This window comes from Strigops habroptila, chromosome 3 (assembly GCF_004027225.2).
Source record: "Strigops habroptila isolate Jane chromosome 3, bStrHab1.2.pri, whole genome shotgun sequence".
In the NCBI taxonomy this organism is placed as follows: Eukaryota; Metazoa; Chordata; class Aves; order Psittaciformes; family Psittacidae; genus Strigops; species Strigops habroptila.
The window spans coordinates 20,138,316-20,162,766 of record NC_044279.2 but is presented as its reverse complement, the minus strand read 5'-3'; positions in this window follow the sequence as shown (position 1 = coordinate 20,162,766).

The window sequence follows — 24,451 nt, the reverse complement described above, 5'->3', positions numbered from 1 at the left end:
ACGTGTGTGTGTAGGATAGGCTGTCATTCAAGAGGAAACATGTTTAGTTGATGAAATATCACCTCATTCTACCCAGAATCCACAGTCCTGAATGCTGCTTCTTTGTATAGGTAACTACAACAATTCTTTTAAAGAAATGTCCTTTTATAATAACAGCCAAATAGTTAGACCACTTAGGAAAAGAGAAACACGAGGGACCTTGACAACATTCATCTTTAGGCATTTAATCATGACTAAGATATGAGACCAGTCACCTTAAACTTCCTATATAATTATTGAAAAAAGACAAGCTCCTCCAGGGGATTATTCAGAGCAGGAATTTAACTTTGAGAGACAATTAAATTACATGCCTACAGATAGGAGAATTGAATAACCCTGAGTAACTTTGAATAGCGGATGCAATTGCTGGGCTTGAAGAGTTCCTAGTCAACAGTCTGGCAAATGTTTAATGTGAGCCTAAGACCTCCACCAGGCCCTTAAATAAACACTGTTCAATTCAGTAATAGGTGGAAAAGTACTGGTGGAATTCATAAAAAATGTGACATAAGAACAGTTGAGAGTGTGATACCTAGACTCATACAGAAGGGCAGAAATTATGACAAAGCGGTACATAAGCATTTCAGCTAAATTCTGAATCTATTTTTCACACTGTAAAACATTCTAAATCCTCTTTGACACTGAATCTGACATGGATAATGGTCTCCCATTATCAAAGATGGACAAATGTGTTATGACTTTGAACTTTGTAACATCAGTTATCATGATAAGGTTAACACTGATGTCCACAGAATACTTGCAATTGGAGTGACAGTTCCTCTTGCACAGGAAGAGTCTTGTACTGGAGACATCTATAAGTTCAGTTCGCTTCATCTATAAGCTCAGTTCTCCTTTTTCCCCCAGATTTCTGTCAATGATTACAGCAGAATTATTGTAAAATGTCAATAATTACAGCAGAGTGAGTACTTTTCTTCAAAACATAAGTGCTGGAGTAAGTATGAACATCAGTACCAAAAGTTATAACATTTTGGATCTCAGACCACAATTGATCTCACCTATGGATAGCTCTAAAGACTGTCAGCAGAAATAATGCATTTTGTAGAATTTATGTACAGCTGATTGACAGGAAGAAAGAAGGAAATAGCTAAGAATATGAAGCAACAAGGTTAATAGGAACAAAGAAGAAATATCCTTTAAGCTCATGTAGTTTCTGTTCTCCAGGAAAATCCATCACACAAGAACTTCCTTCTTGAAGGAAGAAAAGAGGAGGAAAGGATCATTAAACTCCAAGAATCTGTATTCAGAAAGAGCCACTGATGACATTAATGTAAGCATACTGAAGAAACTTCAAAGGTATATAAGGCCATCCTTCCACAATCAGTAATGAATAAACATTGTGAGATCACAAAATAATATGAATCTCATCTGAATTTGGTCATAGACTATAATTCTGTGAAAATGAAAAAGAATATGCTCTACAGAGTTCATGTTTTCATGCCAGCTCAGGGAGAACAATGTTCCACCAATGTTGCAGTGTCACAGCTATGTGACATTCTGATCTGGCCTAAAACCTGCTTAGACTAAAAAGGTATGTGATTTTTTCTAAACAAGTTGGAAAAAGCAAAGGGAACCTACACTGAAACAATGATTTGCATCACATATCAAAAGAATTCAAAGTCTATGAGCATTGTAGCCTGATTTACAGCATAGTTAAAGGCAGAGTTCTGGTAGGTGGAGGGGGAGTTCATCAAGATATCAGGAACTCTAAAACTGATCATAAGAGTAACACATTTTTAGGTCAGTGCTGCTGCATTTACAGTTTTGGGAGATGATTCTATTCTTATGGATTCTTGATTAAAGAAGTTAAGCAGTTGTAAATATAGCTGGGTGATAAGTTTCTTTAGAATTATATTCTATTTCAATACTCTGGGTAATGGAGAATGTTTGTTTCTGAAATCAAATACATATTACTTATTGTATTCCTTCTATTCAAAACCATAATCCTTCTTTCTCCTCTGTCCTTTTTTTTGGCCAGTAAATTTGAACTCCATCCTGCAGGTAAAGCAAATACTAGTTTCCAGTACTAGTTAAAGCACTCAGCTAGGAAGTTTTGTCTACACAAGGTTAATCAAAGCTTGGTTTCCTTGCCAGTGAAAATGTTCCTACCGTCAAGTTAGTGCAGCATAGAAAAGAGACAGGGTAGGAAGCAGAGCTGATGCCTTGCATTAGTTTGTTGTAATCACTTCAGGTCAAGTGAGTATCACTTTTTACATAGTTACTACAAGAAAAGTCCTTTATTGGTTCTAGTTACTAATCTTCCTGTGTCTGATTCATGAGATAAAAATAATAATATCCTCAAATAATTGTCTTAAAAATATTTTCCTTGAAGAGCTATTACATAGTTGAATGTTCTGGAGATTTTGAGACACCATGGTATGAGGTATAATTAAGACCCCTCAAGAGACAGTTAGGAAACCTAAAATTCCATGATTTTCTGTGCTGCTGTCTCTCAAACCTAAGATAATTTATGTTCCCTTACTGGTTTTCAGTATTATTCCTTTACATTCCTCTCTCATTTTATGTATATATACAATATACGCATGTTTACATGTACAAACTCACTTATTTTCTCTGTGTGAAGAAACATAATTTCCTTAGCTGCTTTGTGTCTTTCTAGATTACACTTCCATGTTATTCCATCCCATTATTTTAGATATATATATGCATATCTTTCACTGAAACAGCTAAACAGATACTCATTTGTGAGTTTCATTAACATGCCATTAATCCCCTTTCCAGATCAAAAGATGCTAACTACAAACTTAACACTGATTCATTTCCATACTACTATTTGCTTTCTCTTGTTCAATACAATGCCATTTACCACAAATATTCATTAACAAATCATAGAATCATAGAATCATAGAATAGTTAGGTTTGGAAAGGACCTTAAGATCATCTAGTTCCAACCTCCCTGCCATGGGCAGGGACACGTCACACTAAAGCATGTCACCCAGGACTCCATCAAACCTCTTCTTTAATCCACATTTTTACATGGATTGTTTAAATTTAAAATAAGAATATTTTGCTTGTTTGCTTCTTCCTTATGCAATACTAAATACTTACCTAAGATCAAAGCCTATTTCATATCTTGTATTTGCTCTATTTCATATTTGTCCCTCTTAGACAGGGTCAATAGTACCAAAGATGGCTACAGCAGATCACAGAGTCACAAAATGGTTGAGGTTGGCAGGGACCTCTGGAAGTCATTGTGTCCAAACCCCCTGCTCTAGCAGGGCCACCTAAAGCAGGTTACCCAAGACCGTGTCCAGGTAGATTTTGAATGTCTCCAAAGACTGAGACTCCACAACTTCTCTGGGCAATCTGTGCCAGTGCCCAAGATCTCCACAGGAGAAAAGTATTTCCTTATGTTCAGGCAGCATCTCCCATGTTTCAGTTTGTGCCCATTGCCTCTTGTCCTGTCACTGGACATCACTGAAAAGAGCCTAGTTCCATCTTCTTTATCTCCCCTAAGGTATTTATATACATTGAAAAGATACTCCCTTGAGCCTTCTTTTCTGTAGGCTAAATGGTCCCAGCTCTCTCAGCTTTTCCTCGTATGAGAGATGCTCCAGTCTCTTCATCATCCTAATGGCCCTTCACTGGACTCTTTCTAGTATGCTTATGTCTCTCTAGTACTGGGTGGCCCAGAACTGAACACAGTGCTCCAGTTGTGGACTCACCACTGCTGAACAAAGAGGAAGGATAACTCCCCATCAACTTGCTGGCAACCCACCTCCTAAGGTGAGGTAAGTAGCCAAAGATACTGCTGTCTTTCTCTGTGGCAAGGACACATTGCTGGCTTATGCTCAGCTTGGCCTCCACGAGGACATCCAGGTCATTTTCTGCAAAGCTGCATCCCATACTATCTGCCCCAGCATGTACTGGTGCATGGGATTATTTCTCTAGCCTGTTGAGGTCCCTCTGGATGGCAACACAACCTTCTGATTGTATCAGCCATTTCTCCTGGCAAACTTGCTGAGAGTACACTTTGCCCCATGATCCATATTATTAATGATGTTGTTGAACAGTGATGGTACCAGTATTGACCTCTGGGGTACACCACTAGTTACACGCCTCCAGGTAGATATGCCACTGATCACCACCCTCTGGGACCAGTTATTCAGATATGGTTTCTCTCACTTGAGCAATTGGCTGCAGCTGGTGACTTGATTACAGCATAAAGAGATGAACATGCTGGATGAAAGCAAAACTAGCTCTTTCATCTAGTACTGGAAGGCTGGAAGCTGAAGCTAGGCAAATTTGATTTGAAATTTAAGCATTTGTGTAAACGGTGATGGTGATCAGTTACTGCAACAGTACCAAGGATGCATAGTCCACATCCTGGTATGTCAATACCTAATGGTAGTGGATGCCTCTCTATGAAATACGTAGTATTGAGAGGTAAAAGAGTAACACTGAAGACACATATTTGGGTTGAAACAAGAGGCTCTAATGGCTTCCGCTGATATGAATACAAACAAAAGAGTATGCTAGAAGAACGCAAAGCTGTGTATTACCAGTTCTGACTGAACAATTTCTGAGTAATTTGAAATAGTCATTTATAAATGTTACAACAGTTAGATTTCCAGAAGAATGTCAGTCTAATCCTGTAAAGATGCAGGGAGCTATTCTTCTGGAAAAGAGACAGTCCACTTTTAAGTACAATCTCAGCTCCCTGCTGTGTCATGCTATACCCGGCAGTGCCTCTCTTTTCATAAAGATGTCTAGACATCTGCTAATGCTCATTGCTTTGATGACAACTTATTCCATATGTGTCCTGTCTCAAAGAAATTACACTGCCTGAAACTCTGGCATTTGTTCAGGTTTCTATCTTTCAAATTGTGAATGCTTTTATTCTGAACCTAAGTACCCCACTCCTTGCTCCTGACCTGTGAAATGTCTAAAATTCAAAAGACTAGTTGTGAATAATCTTACCAATTTTAATGCTTTGATTCCATTTTCCCCACATCTCTTTCACACCTGTTTCAGCTAGAGAACATTTCAGCTAGAGGTATTTTTCTGGCAGCCCTTTTTTTTCTGTCTATACTGCCTTCCTGTCTTGATCTCCTATGTTCCTGCCTTATTCCTTGCCCTCACTTCTCTCTTTCCTTTACTCGTGGCCTCTGTGCACTAGACCTCTCTCTGCAACACTCTGGGTTTACTCCCTCCTTTGAAAGGGAAGAAGAGGCTGGTTACGTGAGGGTTTCAGAGCAGGGGATCTGTGGGGCTGCAAGTCCTCCTCTCATCTGCTGAGCTACACATGCTGCCTCCAGAGGAGCTGCTTGGACATGACAGGGAGAGGACCTGATCCTCTTGCCACTTGCGCTTGTTTGGCTCTGGTGCCCTGATGTCCGTGAAAGAGCAGCTGGGGCCAAGATGGAAAAGGAGCCAGGAGACATAGCCCTCGGTTTGCAGGATTTGCTGGGGCAGTCTGGAAACTGCAACGTTTCCTGATTACACCTCTGCCCTCAACTGCAGTTTTCTCTGTTGGCTGTATTGCCAAACAGGGCAGGCCAGGAGTTAACTAAACTTCAGCTCTCCCCTTCCCTCCCTTTCAACAAGCCAAACAAACATGCCTACTGAGTTTATTTATAAGTCAACACTTTATAGAGGGATCCGTGTTCATGCAGTGACAGCTAAGATGTAAAGTGAGCAACTGTTTCAAAAAGGCTTCTGTGGAAGATTCTCAGCATTGTTTGGTGCCCTGGAGAGGTTTCTAGTGCTAACGTGACTCCAGATCTCTGAGTAATGCTTTCCTTAATAATATTGCCCAAGTGTTAATTAAAAAAGAAACAAGAGGTAGTTCTTTGACCTGGTTGTAGATCTACATTAGGATTGTGTTTACCAAGTAATTTTGAATTTTATAGAAAAAAAAGAGCAGGAGAGAGAAATCCTCTTGTGTTTTAAAAACACACTGTAATTTTATACATTATGTATCATGCCCTGAAAATGTCTTTAAAAGACAAAAAGAGAGAAGAGGACAGGCATGACCTCTATGCCATTTAATACTTTTCACTGGATATTAATTTGTGGATATTAGCCCTTTTTAATTGATCTTTAGATGTATGATTAGACAGACAGTAAGTTCTGCTGACCAGCATGTACATAATTAGCAAATAGCAAGGTGAGGTAGAACTAGTTTAATCTCATTTCATCCCCAGGACTTTATCACCATTTGGCCTAGTTCCCTTTATCCATCCAGAGATAACAACAGCTTTATTTGGCAGTGAATTACAGAACCAAGTAGCTTTGCATTGTAATATAGGTCAAATAAAACTAGCACAGTGTTGGGCTGCTTGACAAGCAAAATGCCTGGAGATTGTTGGGGGTGGGGATGAAGAGGTTGCAAAGGACTCAAGAAGATTTTCAGTCTGTAAAAAGTGCAAAAAATTCAAAAGATTTTAACTGGAGCCAGCCAGCCAGTCTTGTGGCACTTTATTCTGCTATTGAGCAGGAGATCAGAGTTTAAATTCCAAACCAGCTGTCAAGAACCTGGAGCAGTGTGAAGACAGAATATTTGGCTACTGCCTGGAATGTTTCCCCTCATGACAACTTTAAGTAATGCCTCCTATTTGACTCTGGCAAGAAAAAAAAGTGGATAAGAAGGAAAGTGAACCTTGTTTCCCTCCTTCTGTTTCCACCTGAGTAACTGCTAACACTCATGAGAAAAAAGATAAATTGTTTATATCAGAGATCTCCCTCACCCTAAATGATCTTTTCAATAGAAACTGCCTGTTTTTTCATTTTCAGAAAGCATCTAAGCATTAGGTTATTAGGTACCTACTGGTCACTCTGATCTGTCCCTCAGTTTAGTCAGTAATCAGCCCAGAACTGATTAAATAACTTTGATGATTTTCAACATTTTTAAAGTTATTTCTCCCTGTGGGTTACAATTGTACCAATCATTTGATGTTGTACTAGGTAATTTCAGGACATGCTCAAGATATGAAACAAAAAATATCAGAGTGCTTCATAAAGCACTTAGCAGGTCTTATTGGAATTTTGAGCTATATTATTTCTTTAAAAGCAGGTGGGTGCAAGTATTATTCATGAGTAGAAGATAAGGTACAACTTCCGCTAGTACAAGCTCTTGCCTTTCACCAGTGACTTGTCTGTATTCAGCAACCTGCCCCAGACAAGAGTGCTACAAGTGACATTTGGGCTTTCTAAATATGAGAAGCTGTTTACATGCTGATCTGCAGAAGCATGTCAGAAAAATAGGAAGGGAGGGGCTGTAGGTAAAGTAGATTTGGAGGTCTTTCTCTTGATTAACAAGTAAAATTAAATTTATTTCTGGGGTGGGGAGGAAGGGAAAAGCAAATAACAGTATATTGTCTTTGATCTTTTGCTGAGACAATCTAATTAGCGGGACTTATACCAATGATCATTAAAGAGAACTATCTCTTACCCAATCGGAAAGCATTCTTTGCCTTTCCTTTCCTCAAAGAACTTCTTAAAAGAAATCTTCAGCTTGATAGGTAAGGGGCTGATCACTGAGCACGACCTTTGCTAGGGAGATTGCATCTTGCACATATGGCTCTTTGGAGATTAGTCTTTTACTGACTGACAGCTAGAGAACTACCATGAGGCCTTAGTCTTAGGGTATGCACTGAGCCTTTCACACTCTTGAATTCTGCATGGCACTCTGTGCTTCACGTGTGTATATCGATACAAAGTACAAATGTAGGTTTAAACTACAAGCACAAGGCTTAATGGTGATTCTGAAATCATATGATAAAACACTAACTTTCCCCACATGCACTAAAGGAAGTGGTATATCAGCTTCCTAAGTTACAAATGAACAGCTAAATACTCACACCTGCGCTGTGTCTGCATAAGCGCAGCTGAGTATATGGATGGAAATTAGTGTGGCAGGAGGCTCTGTTTGTAACTCTGTTGAAGGAGCTGTGGAGTGGAGTGGACAATGTTCTTCAGGTATACCATGTCTTGTAAGAAGACAGCTCACTGTTGCATTGAAACCTCTTTAGACCAATTTCACAAAAAAAAAAAAGAAGAGAGGGGAGTACTTAAAACTGCTTTGATGCATCTATGCATGCTTTTAATAAAGAACTAGGCTTCAAAAAGTAAACAGGACAGGAACAACAGAAACAAATTTAGGATGAAATTTTAATTTGTAATTACACTACTGAGACTGAAAAAAAGAATCAAGACATCTGTGAAATGCACCCTGGTCAGACAGGGGTAGTGATGCCATTTTTGGAATTCAAGGAAGCTCAGTTATTTTGATTGATTTTCCAATTTCAAGAAATGATGATGTCAAGCCTGATATCTTGGTGACCTCTGATATTTTAGTGTAACCTTAGCTCCCATATATGCTAAGCAAAACCTCTTTGGAATATATAGAGGAAGATTTTTTAAGGTATTATGTCAGGAATCTAAATCTACAATCATGCCAATAGAGCACCTGTTCTTTCAGATTTTACTTCTACTGTTGTTTCTGAGAATTGGGCAGCAACGAACTGTGTATAAGGGTTTACTACCTCCTAGCCTCTGAGAAGCTATTAATCGTTATACCACTAGATTTCAGAATGAGGTTCTTCAATCAGAATAAGTAGATATGTTTAGGTTGATAGTTTTGATACCACACACAGGTAATCTGAGGGGTTTATAGAGCTTCTTACACGGCCCTGGACAAACACAGTATAAATATGACTCAGCAAACAGCACATGTTTAGAAAGATGACACAAACACTTGGTAGCAATAGAACCTAACGTTTTTCTCCAACAAAGGGGCACATTTCTGTTTTATATAAAAATGCGATCTGTAAGTGTAGATAAATTTAGGATATTGAAATCCTCAGTGACTAAAGAGAATCAAATAAAACTACGCTATAGTCAGACTTACCTTAAAAACTAAGAAATGTGTCTGATTGATAATCTGAATTGCTAGGTTCTTTCCCTTGGAGTCAATCAGACAACATGAATGTAACTGCTGCATTAAGTCACACAAAAGTAAATTTTTAAATATGATTTTAAGAAAAAATGTAAACATAAAGAGATTAATTACACAAATATATAGTCATTATGAAAAGAAAGAATTAACCTTCCAAACATATCTCAAATTTTTAAGTTAAAATCACCTTGGACATATTTTTATCCCTCCCTTTTGCTAACATCCAGGAAAACTAATGATGTTTCCATGAATGATTCCAGGAAAATAATATTGGGCATGTAGATTTTAATCGTAGAATAAAATATATTTCATGAAATGAGAACTGTTTAACTTTAGCTATGGAGTTCAGATTCCAGACTAAGAGACATAAAGTATAGCCATAGAAATCTTGAGTAATTTGAGATGCCTTACAACATTACACTGTGCTTCCAGTTTCTACTTCTTTAAGACCTATAAGAAATAGATCATGAAGTTAATTCTTGAAGTTCATGTACAAGATGACATAGCTTTTAAAATGCACCAGTTTTGAAGATTACTTGCACAGCAAAAGTTGGCTACTTTTTTGTCTTTATATACATATGATTGGTAAGTGTATAAGTAAGTTTTAGCCTCTGGTTTTGCACAGCATAAGAATGAGACAGGAATGTAACACACCTACCATTCTGAATCCAGTGTTTGATCCTGTACGTCTGCTCACAGTGCAGGTCTGTACCCTCACGTTCTAGACCACAAAGTGGTCAGCTACTCTGCAGGGACACACAGCCCTCGTTCAGTGACACGCTGTGATGTCCATCGTCTGCCTTCTGGCAGATGATTCAAAAAAAGCTTATTTTATTAGGAAATAGATGTTATTTTACTTCAGTAATGAAGTGAGAGGGAGAAGGTAAAGTGGTATGATATAAAGGGGACACAGCCGTTTAATGGGAAATTTTAAAATTATACTGAGAGAAAGAAAGCGCAAAAAAGGCCTTGTAATAAAGTGCATGTTTAACTGGATGTGTTAAAGTAGTTAAAGCTTAGATTTTTAGAAATGACTGGTAATTTTGCATACTTTTTTTATCGTGCTCTGCTACCAAATCTTAAATTGGGCTCTGGAAAATCTTTAGTGTTTTCAAAACTGTATGCAAAAGAGTATTCTCAATATTTCTTTAGCCCGTGTAATGCCCAAAATTATCCCTATATGTGCTGTACACCAACATTTCACAGATGGCCAAAATGTGCCTATTTTGGTTGCAAGATGAATACATATTATTATAGGATTTCTAGATTTCTATACGCATTTATGAAAATGGCTTAATTCAAATCATATCATGTTCAAAATGCAATTAAAAAAAAAAGGTCTTTTGTGTTTTCTAAGCTATCTATTTCAGAAAAACATTAAAAAAAAAAGGGGGGAGACAGGAGCTGAGAGCTTTGAATTCAGACTCAGAGGAAGGAAAATTGTTTTAGGTGTATGGTCATGTTAAATCTGGGGTACACTGTAATTGCTGAGTGGTGCTTCCTACCAGCTTTAAATTGACTCAGACCTGTGAGTGGCATTATTGTTCATGTTACTGTCAAAAAAAAAAAAAAAAAAAAAAAGAGGAAAATAATAAGGAAAGCAAAAGGTTAAAGAATGATATGATGCATAAACAGAACAGCTTTGTAGAAAAGAAGATAATCATTGACCTCAGTTGTTAATGTTTTTCATTTTTCTCAGTAGTCAATGTTGTTCATTTTTTCCAGGTAAGCCACTACCATTTGCCACCCTTTTTATTATAGAGTTCACTATTTCCAACAACCTCTCTTGGAGCCAGTGATGCATTCTGAAATATGTCACATCATTTGTAGATGTTTAGCACAGATAATTAGCAGGTGACCTTTAAAGTTATCTCTAAAACTGTTCTAATTTATTTTAAAAGAAAAAAATAATACCACATGTGTAAGTCATCCATGCATCAAACCCAATCATCTAAAGTAAATTCCAGTTCACCTTTAAGTATCAAAAGCTTTAAGCCTATTTACAACTTGGATTTACTAATATTTGGAGAAAAAATATAGTTTAGCAAATCCTGTCTGAAGTTACAAATCATGTAATGCAATGTTTGCCTTCTAAATGTCGTATTGAAGGAAGTTTCTCCAGCAGAGCAGAGTGTAGTATGGTGCTTGAATCCAATTTCTTAAGAATCCTTGGGAACCAGGATAGAGAAAGAGGTGAGCTCATTCATTCTCATGTTTAAAGCACACATTTGGGTAAATGCTTGTTTGCCTTCCTTTTAACAACTTTTGACAAGACTAAATGCCCTGAAGAATTATTTACTTGGATTGCACTGCACATGTCCTCTTCACTATTTAATATCTACAACATGCGGAGGAAATTTGCTTTGATTACCTGTTTTTTCTTTAATTTTATATATTTTCCACTTCAGAAAATTGTACTAAAAGTACAAAAGTAGATGTAATAACCAGATAGTTTCTGTTAAAAAAATAAAAAATTTTTAAAAATCATTGCATCAGGCTGTTCCTTCTCTTTTTTTCTCATACATATTGAAACAGACACCATATAAATATAAATACTCAAAGAAATGGTCTTGTTTTTTATAAATCCTAAATAGCTCAGAAAACAGTTCCATTTATTGTGCCTACATCTTAATTATTAAAGACCCAAAGAGAGTTTGAATGTCTTATGCTGGAAGACATACTTTTTCATATAAGACAGTTTGCATACTTTAAAACTAGAGAAGATATGAGATGTTGTAAATCTGCATGTGTTTGCTGATAAAGGTGTTTTTATGAGGGTGGATCCTGTGCCAGAGAAGAATAAAGAAAATTCATTTCTTAATGCCACCTGGATCTAATATCTTTTGCTTCTTTCACACTACTTTGAGCTACTAATGTGCTTTAAGTATTTTTATTTGTAAGTAAGTGATTAAAAATTCATGGAAAACAGTATTAAATATAAGACTAAACAATAGCAAGCATGGCATACATACACTCAATTGAATATGGCCTGAATATGGATTTGTTAACACTTAAAAAGTATGCATCTGTTGTTAATATGGTTCTATGCAGGCCTGATCAAAAGCCCTATTGAAGTCGCCACCTGACTTTGGGAGACTGGATCAGCCCTTACAGTGACCATTCCAGGTCCTGAGGCACTGCTCTGAGAAAGGTGTCCCTCAGGGCTGAAAATTAGTGCTTTGCATAGCCTGCACTGTACAGCTTGGGCTGTGCTTTTCACACATGCTTAACTTTGATCTGAACAGCAACAGCATTACTCATCTGCTCTGAAGGCAAACGTATTCAAAGTTCTTTGCTTAGATCTCTCCTGGGGTGCTGACTGGAAGGTCCATTTGAATTTAGTCAGGATCTCCTTGTTTATCCACTTTTGCTTGATTTCCTGTGTGAGTATGGACCATTCTTGAGTTTGAAGGAAATGATCCTTGAAAATAACCAGCCCACATCTCTCCAGCACCATCTCTCACAGAATCCTTCCAGGCAGATCCATGAACAGGCAAAAGTCTGCCCTCCCAAAGACACATATCAAAATGAAAGTTTTAAAAAAGTTTGTACTGTCATTTTTATGAGGATGGACCCATAACTGAAGCTTGTATAGACCCAAACCTACTCTGAGCTGCTCTGGTTGCTAATGGAGACACAATGGCTTCTGTTATTTAGACAAAAGCAGCAAGTACCTAGGTTACTGCGAAGGCCTCTTTTCCATAGTAAACACCTGTTCTGCTTTTTGATTTCTTCAACCCTCTTCATTCTGAACGACAGCTGATGACATGGTTAAGATATTACCTGTGTATGACGTGAAGTACTTGCTTCCCAAGCACTTAAAATCCTGGTGGTTTGTGGAAAATAGGAGCAGAGACTCATGAGAACAGCTATACACCAGAGTACGTGTAAAGATGTTTTTCTACAATTTTCTAACAAAATGTAGATAATGAAGATAATACTTTCTAGATGAGGAAGAGGATGATGATAATGATGATTATTCTCCATGATATCTTGATCTCTATGATATACCATAGGTAGAATTATCTATCACTATCATTTTTTATTATAGTTATCATCTTGCCTTATTAACCTGTTTGATAGGAGACATCCAGAAAAAAAGAGATTGCCTGGCCCTACTAGCAACTAATAATGCACCAGTTGAACATGCAATATTCTTAAACACTAACAAGGTGTCTGCTGGGATGTCCTGAACTGCTGTGCTTACTTTACACACTGGGCTTTACTACTTCGGAAAAAGTATGTGTCATACTTACAATGTTTGAATGTTTAGTATTCACTAAATTATATACATCACTTCACTACCTTAGGTGGATAATTTGATGCAATATAAACTTGTGCAAAATAAGAACAAATATTTCAACACTATGCTCTAAGATTTAGGTAAAGTATATTCAAATGTTTCATACTTAGATCTTTCCTCCCACTACCCCAATGATGTCAGCTTTAATTTCCTTTCAGAGAACTGACATTTCTGGTTCATGAAGTGCCAAACACATTCTCAGTTCTAAACAAGTTCTAAAATACATGGCACCAATGTAAGCAGTAAGAATAATACCCATAAAAACAAATAAGAAGGATTTTCATGAAAATCTCTGCATACATTTCAGAATCTAAAAGCCTTCCTAGGAATTAAATTTGCAAAACAAATTCTCTAGTTTCAGTTTTCAGAAGAGTTAATTATCAACTAGCAGACCAATGTCTCACCACATGCAAAATGCAAGGAAAGTTAGAAAACAACATTTATGATTTAGATTAAATACCATAGCTCATGATAATATGGTTATATTCTGTGGAAGTAACAATTTACAATGCTCTTCAGATATATAAATACCAGCTGCTTTTGGGGGGTTTAGTCTTTTTTTTGTTTAACAAAAAGAACAACATTTATCACAGCAGTTCAGAAGGATATCTGTATTTTATTCCGTGTTGTGTATTTTCAACTTAAGACGTCAAGAAGAGTTTTACCAGCTTTACTTTGGTAAATGAGCATCCGAAAGGACCAAATTTTCTATTGCTTGTTCCTTTGCAGCTTCACTAATTCCCCTTGAAATTTTGTGGTCATAACTGCTATCTCAGTCAGAATACCAGTTGTTTAATTCTCTGAACACTTCTTATTTGGGTGTAAAAGTTCAATTAATTTAAACTGGACGGTACACTTTGACAGTATTAACCTATTTAGTTTAATTAAATTATCCCTTTTTTAGTATATACTATCATTTAGAATTATATAAAATACAAATAAATGCATGTTCATGTCAACTGATCTACAATGTATGTGGAAATTCCACTGTAAAGGATAATCCCAGCCTGTGTTGCAGCACGCATTATTACCTTGAACACCATCCTTCTGATGTCTCTCCAGACAGAGCTGCCTTTTGGCACTTAAAGAACATGGAAAGAGTAAGTATAGCACTATGCTTCCCCACTCAATGAATTTCCCATAGAAGGCTGTTCAAAGACCAGTACAAGTAATAGTAGTTCTTCAACTGTGACATCTGGGAGACAACATACAGATTATTGGGTCTCTAATGTACCTACCATGACACACTGAGTATCCACATGCTATAACAAGGGGTTTGAGTCTTTGCTTCTGTCTAATAAATTCATAGAATCATAGAATGGTTTGTGTTGGAAAGAATCTTAAAGATCATCTAGTTCCACTCACTCGCCCTGCCATATTTCAAAACAAACATATTAAACATACACTTTTGGTATTCCACACAGTCATTCGGAGTGCATTTATAAACAGAGAGTCCAGAGAGGTTTTCTCCTCTGTGCATATGGAAAAGCACACCTCATCCTGCATTATAATCTACATTAAAAGTTTACAAAATGCAGAAGAGTTTTTTAAGTCCAAGTTCGTTGCTTTGTGGGGCAGAAAGAGGAATTGTTTGGTCACAGGGAGAAACAGAAACTAGAAGTCCTGCCCAGTATATTTCACTTCTTCCTCTGCAATTTTTTCAGACAACTGGAGTAGTTCTTAGCATACTTTTTGTTTTTTGGTTGTAGGGTTGTTGTTTTTTTCCTTTCCCACTTTCTTTAAAAGATTTGACCTACTGCACTGTAACGGGAGAAAAGGAAAAGAGTAGTGTTCCACCAAACAAATCTGATGACCGATATTACGTTGCAGCAAAACCATTTTAAGACAATGAAGTCAAAGCAATCTGCTTTCTGAGTATTATTCCCTCTCCATAACCCAGCAAGCAGAATTATTTTGAAAAATCTGCACCTTGCTGGTTCATGTACACCTATGGGTTTCTAAAATCTCATTTGTATGCTATACAAATTACCTGATTTGACCTAATCATGGACAACTTTCATTGTTTCATTGTTGAATCTGGAGTCACCCAAAACTAAATCATTGTAAATGACTTATGAAGAGGATCAAGTGATTCACACTTAAATGAAGCTAGAACACATAACCTCCAATTCATCTGTAATGTGTGTAATTATAAGCATTTTGGAAGATGAGGTTTTTTTCTGTTCGCATTTTAACATACAGAAAAAATGGAACACAGCTCTATATGTTGTTTCTAATTGCATGCAATATTTTTAATATTATCTGCACATATTTCAGAAGGATCTATTACTATTATTATTCAGTTTACTCCTTTTACTGTCTTTTATTATGAGGTTCTGCATCACTCCTGGCTAGGCTAAAGCATACGAGTCATACTGAGGACTTGGTTTTCAGACTAATTTTTTCAATTGTTACTATAGTTCTGTTCGTCGTTGACTAAGTTCATACTTTCAAAAAGCAGCAGCTGCCCAGTGTTTCAAAGCAGAGGCAGCACTGGAATGCTGGCGTGGCCAGTTGATGCTTCAGCCAGAATTCTAACTATTTACTGACAGCTGAGGTGACTACGAGTCCGCTCCGCATGAAAGGGATATTCTCATATTTCTTAAAGAAGAGAATTTAGCATATATATGCACATCTTTAGTGATTCTCTTCTGAAAAAAAGGGAACATGTCTTTAGTGATTCTCTTCTGAAAAAAAGGGAACTTATGTTGAGTCAGACAACAGTGTGCAGACTACACAAATGTATTATTTATGAGTAGTGCTTGTGACGGCCTTTGGGAAACACACAGGCAAACACATTCCAGCCTTTAGGAGCTTACATGTCTAATAGCAGACCTGAAAAAAACAGTGGGAGCTGCAAACAGTAGATGGAGAAATGAGAAAACAGACAAATGTAGTTTTCCAGAGAAAAGGTAAATTAGGTAGTTTATCACATATGTTCTTCTAAAAAATTTCTTCACTTTGCTAAGTAATCCACTCCAAGCCAGTGGAATTTCCCCACATGGCAAAACCCCTCTGAACTACTTTTACAAACATCTCATCTTTTTTAGCCTAGAATTTGCTCCATGTCTAAGTTCTCCCATATGTGACTTTCCTCATTCTCTACCCCACCTTGGATTTCACATCCCATGAAGATAAACTCTTCGTGGCTCCCGAATTCTCCCCAGGGCTAACAACCTTTGAGTAAAAGAAAACATACCACTCTGAAGAACATCCATATCTGATCTTAGTGAATTTGGATGCCTGAATTCTTCCTTCTATATTAAGGTATGTCAGAAGACCCAATGTCTTCAATTGAAGACTAATGAGTTTGTGGCACTCTGTTGCCATGTTAAAGATCCAGGATGGCTGAACTTTCAATGTTCTTCTTTTCTACTAGAATTAATAATACTTATAACCTAACCTAAACCTGACCATTTCTATGACAAAATTGTATAGATGGTTGGTAAATGTGTAAACATGAGCTAGATACAGCAGAATACAGAATTCTTAATATAGTTTTCATACTAAATTAGAATATTTTATGGAAAGTTATGTCTAATATTAACCCTAGTGATGAGCCCTCAAATGTCAGTGACCACTCAGAAGGCTTATAATATCATTGAAGCCCTGTTAATAAATTTGCAGTAAAAATGCAGTGCCTCTTAAACTCCACAGAGTATTTGCAAGACAAGGACACTCCCCTTAGCAGTTTATCTACGGCTGCATGGCATTAGATACTCTAGAATTCAGCTACTGATTTCTATTAGAGGTAACTAAATAACAACAAAGCTAAAAATTGTTCTTCATCCTACCCTCACTTTTGATTAAACACAAATAATTTATATTTTTAAAATTTAGGCCTCAATAAGCCTTCTATAGACATTCCACAGAAAATGTTGCACAAAGCACAGCCTTTTCTGCTGAGTCTTCTGAGCAATACTGGGATGGAGAAAATGGTTATTGGTTTTCTGCTGACAGATTATTGATCATACTTGTCTTCTGAATCACTTGACACTATGGATTTTTGTTGAGACTATTAAGGGACCAGGCTCAAGCCCTCCATGCCCTCTACATACTGGCAACATTCCCACATTCAAATTTATGTGCATGCCAATAACGGCCACAAGGAGAAAACAAAAACTTAAAAAGCAAGTGGTTTAAGCGCAGGAAATTAGAGAAGGATAAAATATGCTTATAAATATGCAAAATTGTAGCTAGTAATTCAAACAGGGAGCACAAGATAAGTGCCCAGAATGTACATAGTATTTTTAAACACATAATGTACAGTTTAGGCCAAGTGAAAAAGAAAACAGTGGTACTAACTTGTTTTATTTCACTGAAAAGGGTTTAATTTTCAAAATCTATTTTTTTATGAATAGAAAGAGCTTTCAGCTGTGTCAGCACTAAAATGCTGGACAGGTAGGCTGTTAATCACACTTTCTCAAGACTAAGAAAAAAGCAGAAAACCCATTATAATTTGTGTTCTTGTCGCTTTGCAATCCCTGGACTGCCAAACAGCACAGAAAGAAAGTAATTGGCTGCACCGCAGGTTCTGCTACACCTGAGGTTCTTCAGGTGAAAACACTGATATACTGACTACAGTCTGACCAGGCATATGAGAAGGGGACTTCCTTCACTTTCTCCTCCATTTTCTCCTTCAAACAATAGCTGCTACAGTTTAGCTTATGGTGCATGGAATAGAACAATACAATGTGTTGAGCTGTCATCTTGTACAAATGATGAGCTTGAGTCTTCCTATTATGAAGTCTTATTTTCAGTTTTTTATAACTGAAAATTTCAGTGCTGGGAAACTTTACCAAAAATATTCTAGTTATTTCTCATAGTGACATTCAAAGAAGAAAGTGCTGCCAGTTTCTGCTAGACAGTAAAGCAGTTTCTGAGGCTTAGCTGAAGAGAGGCAGCTGTGGGATTCAGGTACAAGGAAGCCAATGTAAGATAATTTTTTTGTTGCTACCCTATTTATTGTCTGCTAAAGAGCTATAAATACATGTATATTTTCAAAGTGAAAAGCAATCACTTAACATGAGAGACAATCACTTTGCACTTTTGACATCTGTGCAAGAATATACTCAAAAGTATCCAACTTTGCATAACTTGGAAGTCTCAGTTCATACAACTCAATCATTTCTTGCTAGTAAGGCTCTCAGAACAGTCTGTCTTCATGAACATGAAGGACTGAAACAAATGTGAGGAACGCTGTCAGAAACTACCCTACAGGAAACTCTTGGTGCTTCTACTGGGACTTCATTTCTTCTCTTCCTTCTGTGTTCTCCCCTCTTGAACTAGAGAATCACTGCAAGAACATTTGACTCAGATGTAGAAAGACCAAATAGCATCAAAAGAAAGGGCAGGATATTCAGGTACAGGGATGGGTGTTGGAGACTGACTTGGAGAAAGGATAAGTGAGTTAAATCCATTGTGCGGAAAGTTGAATGATGGGAACAGGAAGAGAAAAATATGCGGAAGGTTCAGAAGAAGATATCAGGAGGGACATGCAATCATGTACAGAAGCTGAGGTCAGAGCATAAACAGAAAGGAAAGGGTCAGGAGCAGAAGGTATTAGGAGACTACTACAAGGGAATGCTGCTCTATAACATCTGTAGGAATTTGATATCCTCCTCTAGGAAGTTACCTAACTAACACAGAAGAGAGGGGATGCATAGTAAAGAGCTCATGCTGCGTGATATTTTATGGAATTGGAGAGCAACAGAATTAAGTTCAACAGAAAATTTATTTGGTTATATGAGCATTTTGTTATCACTCAAACTTCAAAAATCACATCTTACATTTTCTGCAAGATTTTTGCATGATTTAGCCTTCTGTGGTTTGTTTTGTTTTGGTTTTTTGTTTTGATTTTTGTTTTTAATTTCTTTACTGTGGTATGTTAATTTTATTTTTTAGGAAAGCAAACAGTATAACTTATTCTTTGTTTCTTTCTTTCATGTTCCCTCCCTCCTTTGAATAGTTCTTTTATTAACTGCTTTTAATGGTTAAAATTGGCTACAACTGTTTAACATTGTTTTGTTTAAAACATTTTATATACCTACCCAGTTTACAAAGTTTCTTGGAGACTTGCACACTGCTGTTGAAATTTGGTGAGTATTGAGAGTTATTTTGAGTAAAATTTTACTCTCATGATGTTATTAAACCATAACGGGTTTCAAAAGCAATGAAATGATATCGCATGTACAAGATGACAAGCAGAAATAGTTGTGTAGGAGGTTCTTTTAAAAATGTGAATGTATTAGTCTCGCCCCAACAAACTACAGAGTATAGGATAATTCTTTATTAAATTATGCAACACTTCTTCAAAATACAGACATTTTGGAATCAGTTTTCATACAAGTTTTAAGCAAACACTTGTGACGACATCCTGCAAAAGGATGCTCTGCAAAAATTCCTTAAAATCCACATACTGTGTAAGAAAACTTTACCTGGGGGCATTCTTCTGTCTTTTACTAAAAAAATAGGCTATATAAAGGTGGTATTAAGGTGCACTTGCCCTTCCCATAGTGGAAGCTTTAAGAGATCCAAGAATATTTACAATTTACAAGTTTGGGGTCCTATTTTAGTGCCACTTCCTTTAGCTTTTGTTCTGATTCCCAGGATTTACAGACTTTCAGAGTGAAAACAGACTACTTAAGTGTCAGATATTTTAGATAAGGATGCAACTGTCTTCATTCTTTGCATTTTTGGTCTGTATTTCCTGCTAATGTGATTTGAATAAACCAATTACATTGAAATCTGTTCCATCTTTATGCAAATAAGTTCATGAGTGTGGATCTTTCTGCCTTCTGTGGAACCGCATGAGGAGTAAAACTGGTCTGCTGTTTGGCTGTACAAGGAGTCTGCACAATATGCTGTGGTCAAGTTTTGTGCTGATATCTGAGGTTCCATTTGCACTACATTAGAGGAAGATTTCAGGCTGATTGATAGGACATTTAAAGAAAATAAAGATAACCTTTAAAAAGTACTGAAATGTTAAAAATATAGGCTGAATTTTTTTTTCTAGGTGCAGGCTGCAAACATGGAGTTTAAACATGCAGTTTAAATATAAGATTAAAAAAACATAATATCCGGGAAAATATCACTTAGATCTTATTGAAAATATCCCAAATGCCCATCATGTACAGTTTAAAACTAATCAAATGTTCTATTATAAGAATTGTTTTATTTAACTATTTAATCTCTTTTTGGTGAGATCATATGCACAATTAAACGTGATTCACACTAACCAGAAAATCAAGAAAAAATTACTTATTTTTCAATGTCATGGGACTCCTTGATGCTCTTTAAGTGCTAGTGACCTGAAGTGAGAATAATTTTTCAGCAATCACTTCTTCACACTCTGGCACTCACAGCAGTTTAACTGCCTGGCCTCTGTGTGTTACACTTGCTTCACTGCTCTGTGCTCATACCACGTGAAGTCAAACAATTGAAATTTCTTCAGGAAACTGTATCCCAAGCAAAGAACAACAATCCCTGTTCCACTTGAAGGAGACATTCCTGAGACAACAACACCATAAGGCCCTATGTGCAGGGTGACGCTCAACTGCTGAATTTCACAATTAGTCAGTAAACAATGGAGGTGTGGGTTAAATACAGATACTTGCCAAATTTGCTGAGGTAAAGGTTGCTGGAAAGAAACAGGAGTAAATACAAATGCCTTGGTATGTGAACACCTACAACAACAATTATCCACTCCCTCCTAAGTTTAGCAGGTTGAGTTCCCACATTATAATGCGCTTAGTATTGGGAGAAAGCCAAGTATCAAATTCTGTTCAAGAGATGAAAGAAAAAGTCAAAACCTCTAGTGTCTGAGATAGATACTGTATAAAAAATGGTCCACTGTCATTTTATCTAAAAAGATACACAGCTGAATGCTACATAGCACAAACTTTATCTCAGCTTCCTTTTCTTTTAGAGGCAAAGCATACAACTGCAACTGGCTACATAGACATGCAAGCTGTTGGAATGAGCAGCTTTGTGAACAGCTTTGAGAGTGAAATCATAAAGCAAGTATTGCCACTTTGAAGCAAATATTAATTTTATTTTAAAATAGAACAGATCATCATTATACCAGAAAACTTTAGAAATAACATAGGCCAGGAAAATGTTAGGGGTTTTTTAACAGTTACTTGACATTCAGTGTTTTACCAGATCTAAATGGCCATAATAATACACCCAAAATAAGAATGACTATAAAATGACCTTTACAGCATTATGACAAATTCAATTTTTCTCTCATACATTGTAATATTAAGAAAGCAGAAGAAAAAAAATGCATCAATAAATTTTTGCAGCACTCAATTGTAATCCTTTACAAGTATGAATGTCAGTTTATTTTGAAATAAAACCAGATTCTTTCTAAGCCTCCAAAATTGATGCAATTTCTTTTCAGATCATTGATTATTTTCTCACTCAGTTTCCCATTTTTGTTCCTTGTAGGAATTTTATCTCTTTAAATGCAGAGCAAGGCATAAGAGGCATAAAAACACTAGTGGGTATATTTGTTGCATATCCTTTTCAATAAATGTGAAAATTATTTTTGGCTAAAGAATTTTTTTTTCCCTAAATAGCTGCTTTGTATTTTTCTTCTGTCCAGTGTCTCCTTTTTCTGAATGCTTAATTTTCAGTCTCTAACACACATATTTTGTGACAACAAGTCAAGTTTTCCAAAAGATCCAAACTCAGGGTCTGAACTGTAACACACAGAGCCTGAGACTCCTGGTGTGAGTTCACAGCATGAATGCATGTCAGGAGTCCATCCAGCAAAATTTCTGTACATCCAAAAGTAAGTGTGAAAAGCAACACTAGCCTTTGAATCAGGACTCCACTTTCAGTTAAGTATATTTTCCTGTGGTAGGAACAGTGGCTCTGCATGATCTTGGGAGCTTAGAAAAAACGCTACTGTAGTCAGGTCTCATGAGGAAATCAAGACCAAAGAAGACGACATTTGATCTTAGACATACTTTTCCCAAACTTCCCATTGCCTTCTGCTGCAAGAAGCACTCATATTCAGACCAACAGGACTTCACACATGCTTAGACAGGCATGTGCGCAATGTCTTTCTGAGCTTGAAGCCATCCTTTAAATTTTTATTAAATAAGAGAATCTTGTAATCTGATGTTAAATAGTGAGTCAGACCTCAAGAACTACTCAGCTTTTACTCAGTCAATGTGACTGTCTGACTGACAACCTCAGGGTTTGGCAAGCTTGATTTTTGTGAAAAAAGCTTCCTGTACAGTATGTCAAAGCTGGTATGCCCACTAGTTCCACTAAGGACACAGATGATGGTCCTGCAGGCAGGAGCAGTAAAACAGTTGCAGATTGGAGCCAGGTTCACTTATGTGGCACACAAAAGCTGTTCCTAATATAAATGGCTGGAAAAAAGCATACAGTATGACAGAACTAAATAACAAAAGTTCTTCCTCAGTGACAATGACTGCAACACAATTTATCAGTAATGCAAGGTACACGATACACTCAACTGAATTACAGTTCAACTTTAAATACTCTTATACTATAACCTGTAAAATGACTACACAGACTATTAATTAGTTTTATTTCTTTTTCTGCTTAATGCAATGGTTTCATTTTGTTTTGTTTAATGGTGACAAGAAATTTTTTTTCAATGAACAACTTATTACCATGATTATGAACAGAAGACATGCTTAATTAAAGTCTGTGTCAAGAAAAACTAATGTTCATTAGTACTTGGGGGATCACAAAATATAAGTCTATCACGATATGAAATATATAATTATTTGTGTAAATATTTTATAAGCCAGTTTGTGCTCCCACCCACCTTTTTTTCCTCTTTGCTGCAGATAGTTTCAAAATCGATTTAAAGTGCTTTTTGCATCTAATAAATTGCCTCAGAACTGTCACTTGAATAATGCATACCTTCCTACTGAAACAAAAAATATTTATTTAAATCATGTAATGAAAATAACACATTAAAATTGGGTGGAGGCTGTCCCGCAAATTGTCAGAACAAATTTCTTACACTAGTGTATGTTTCCAACACTTTGGTCAACACCTTCAGCTGGCAGCACAGTATGAATGTCTCAGCTCTCCCTGGTCTCTACTTCTTGCAGCCTCTCTGCAGTGGGGACACTTGCTCTGCTCAGGCAGGATCTGTGTTGAATTCACCCTCCAGCTCAATTCCACAGGAACGAGACTGTGTTTCACAACACTACTTACAGCCCATGCGCACTTTGTGTGCCTGTCTCATTCACTGAAACAGCAATAGCACGTAACAACATACCTCACTTGGACGTAGTCATTCCAAAACCTTAAGCTGGCCAGGGTGTGAGAAGGAGAAGTAGCAGACAAAGGAGACCAGTATTACATCACTTCAGGTTAAATCTCTGGGCTCTGACAGAAGTGTGAGCCCAAATAGAAACCAAAATAAATAAGTTTCTATTGAAGAGTGTTTCCTCTTGCCCATGTGCAGAAAACTGCAGCTCTGTGTTAGGACAACAGAGAGATACCACAGCACGTAGGTTCAAATCAAGAACTTTTAGAAAATAAATGTCAATTTCTTGTGCTAAAAAAACCCCAAACAACTAAACAAACAAATCAACAAACAAATAAAACCAGAACAAAATAACTAAAAAACCACTCTACTATTATCCAAACCCAACTACATATCATACAGGACTAGATCTAACCCCTCGGCGATGAGGATCTGGCGTTTGCAGACCTCTCCCTTCTGCAGCTGATCTGGCTGGCTTACATAAGAAAAATAATAGGATATGGGAGCACCATAAACAGGTGCTCCCTGAAAATTTGAATAGACCCTGTGAGACTTATTTCCCTGTAATCGAATTGCAATCAGATCTCAGTTTCATAATCCAAATAATGGCTTACGTAACAACTGTGCAGTCAGTGACAGTGGACTGAGGTCTTACAGTAAGGGGACATGTAATGTGTTATCTCATTAAGAGATTAGCACAGAGATTTCTCCCCCTGCCCCACCTTTTATCTGTGGTAAAACCTCAAACTATCAAAACCTTTCCATTGTTACAACTTCAAGCAACACAATCACTTCACATTTCTTAACTAACAAACTGCACCCACCTCTTTCTTTTTCTCTCCCCCTTCTCGGATGTGCCATGACATCAGGAGATTGTGTTTAGTTTAATCAAGTCAGTAATATAAAAACA